Here is a 2500-nt window from a genome sequence, read left to right as displayed (position 1 = left end):
TTCCCGGCACTAAACTACTTCCACAACTGACTAGGCGTCCCCTTTCTCTTTACTTCTGTACGTTTTAAAACTGGTACCGGGCTGCCTTCAGACGAGCCTTGTGAGGGTTGACCTAGAGTACGCGTTGGTGAGAGTCTCATCTCTCCATAGAGCCTAACCGTTCAGACGCTACGGACGTTTTCTTGAGAAGACAGATTTTCGGGACGTCTCCTGGTCTGACAAACAAGCACTGTAGCTCTGAGACCTTCCATCTCAGATTCGTCTCCTGGTCTGACAAACAGCACTGTAGCTCTGAGACCTTCCATCTCAGATTCGTCTCCTGGTCTGACAAACAGCACTGTAGCTCTGAGACCTTCCATCTCAGATTCGTCTCCTGGTCTGACAAACAGCACTGTAGCTCTGAGACCTTCCATCTCAGATTCGTCTCCTGGTCTGACAAACAGCACTGTAGCTCTGAGACCTTCCATCTCAGATTCGTCTGTTGGTCTGACAAACAGCACTGTAGCTCTGAGACCTTCCATCTCAGATTTGTCTCCTGGTCTGACAAACAGCACTGTAGCTCTGAGACCTTCCATCTCAGATTCGTCTCCTGGTCTGACAAACAGCACTGTAGCTCTGAGACCTTCCATCTCAGATTCGTCTCCTGGTCTGACAAACAGCACTGTAGCTCTGAGACCTTCCATCTCAGATTTGTCTCCTGGTCTGACAAACAGCACTGTAGCTCTGAGACCTTCCATCTCAGATTCGTCTCCTGGTCTGACAAACAGCACTGTAGCTCTGAGACCTTCCATCTCAGATTCGTCTGTTGGTCTGACAAACAAGCACTGTAGCTCTGAGACCTTCCATCTCAGATTCGTCTCCTGGTCTGACAAACAGCACTGTAGCTCTGAGACCTTCCATCTCAGATTCGGAAGGCCGGCGTAGGAGGATGTGGTGGATTTCATTATTATACTAATTAGATGTCCGCTGGGACACAGATATATATCCTCAGTGTTATTTAAATGAGCCGTCTGATGTCTATCCTCAGTGTTATTTAAATGAGCCGTCTGATGTATATTCTCAGTGTTATTTAAATGAGCCGTCTGATGTCTATTCTCAGTGTTATTTAAATGAGCCGTCTGATGTCTATTCTCAGTGTTATTTAAATGAGCCGTCTGATGTCTATTCTCAGTGTTATTTACAGTGCCTTGCGAAAGTATTCGGCCCCCTTGAACTTTGCGACCTTTTGCCACATTTCAGGCTTCAAACATAAAGATATAAAACTATTTTTTTGTGAAGAATCAACAACAAGTGGGACACAATCATGAAGTGGAACGACATTTATTGGATATTTCAAACTTTTTTAACAAATCAAAAACTGAAAAATTGGGCGTGCAAAATTATTCAGCCCCCTTAAGTTAATACTTTGTAGCGCCACCTTTTGCTGCGATTACAGCTGTAAGTCGCTTGGGGTATGTCTCTATCAGTTTTGCACATCGAGAGACTGAAATGTTTTCCCATTCCTCCTTGCAAAACAGCTCGAGCTCAGTGAGGTTGGATGGAGAGCATTTGTGAACAGCAGTTTTCAGTTCTTTCCAAAGATTCTCGATTGGATTCAGGTCTGGACTTTGACTTGGCCATTCTAACACCTGGATATGTTTATTTTTGAACCATTGCATTGTAGATTTTGCTTTATGTTTTGGATCATTGTCTTGTTGGAAGACAAATCTCCGTCCCAGTCTCAGGTCTTTTGCAGACTCCATCAGGTTTTCTTCCAGAATGGTCCTGTATTTGGCTCCATCCATCTTCCCATCAATTTTAACCATCTTCCCTGTCCCTGCTGAAGAAAAGCAGGCCCAAACCATGATGCTGCCACCACCATGTTTGACAGTGGGGATGGTGTGTTCAGGGTGATGAGCTGTGTTGCTTTTACGCCAAACATAACGTTTTGCATTGTTACCAAAAAGTTCAATTTTGGTTTCATCTGACCAGAGCACCTTCTTCCACATGTTTGGTGTGTCTCCCAGGTGGCTTGTGGCAAACTTTAACCGACACTTTTTATGGATATCTTTAAGAAATGGCTTTCTTCTTGCCACTCTTCCATAAAGGCCAGATTTGTGCAATATACGACTGATTGTTGTCCTATGGACAGAGTCTCCCACCTCAGCTGTAGATCTCTGCAGTTCATCCAGAGTGATCATGGGCCTCTTGGCTGCATCTCTGATCAGTCTTCTCCTTGTATGAGCTGAAAGTTTAGAGGGACGGCCAGGTCTTGGTAGATTTGCAGTGGTCTGATACTCCTTCCATTTCAATATTATCGCTTGCACAGTGCTCCTTGGGATGTTTAAAGCTTGGGAAATCTTTTTGTATCCAAATCCGGCTTTAAACTTCTTCACAACAGTATCTTGGACCTGCCTGGTGTGTTCCTTGTTCTTCATGATGCTCTCTGCGCTTTTAACGGACCTCTGAGACTATCACAGTGCAGGTGCATTTATACGGAGACTTGATTACACACAGGTGG

General features: G+C 44.7%; 1 protein-coding gene across 1 annotated transcript in view; it reads right to left on the bottom strand.

Moving 5' to 3' along the window:
* LOC139417033 (membrane-anchored junction protein) overlaps positions 1-2500 on the bottom strand; it is a 23692-nt gene that overhangs the window by 3740 nt on the left and 17452 nt on the right. The gene's annotated exons all lie outside the window — the stretch shown is intronic.

This window comes from Oncorhynchus clarkii, chromosome 9 (assembly GCF_045791955.1).
Source record: "Oncorhynchus clarkii lewisi isolate Uvic-CL-2024 chromosome 9, UVic_Ocla_1.0, whole genome shotgun sequence".
Classification (NCBI taxonomy): domain Eukaryota; kingdom Metazoa; phylum Chordata; class Actinopteri; order Salmoniformes; family Salmonidae; genus Oncorhynchus; species Oncorhynchus clarkii.
Note: the sequence above shows the minus strand (reverse complement) of the source record. Positions and strands in the feature narration are given on the sequence as shown.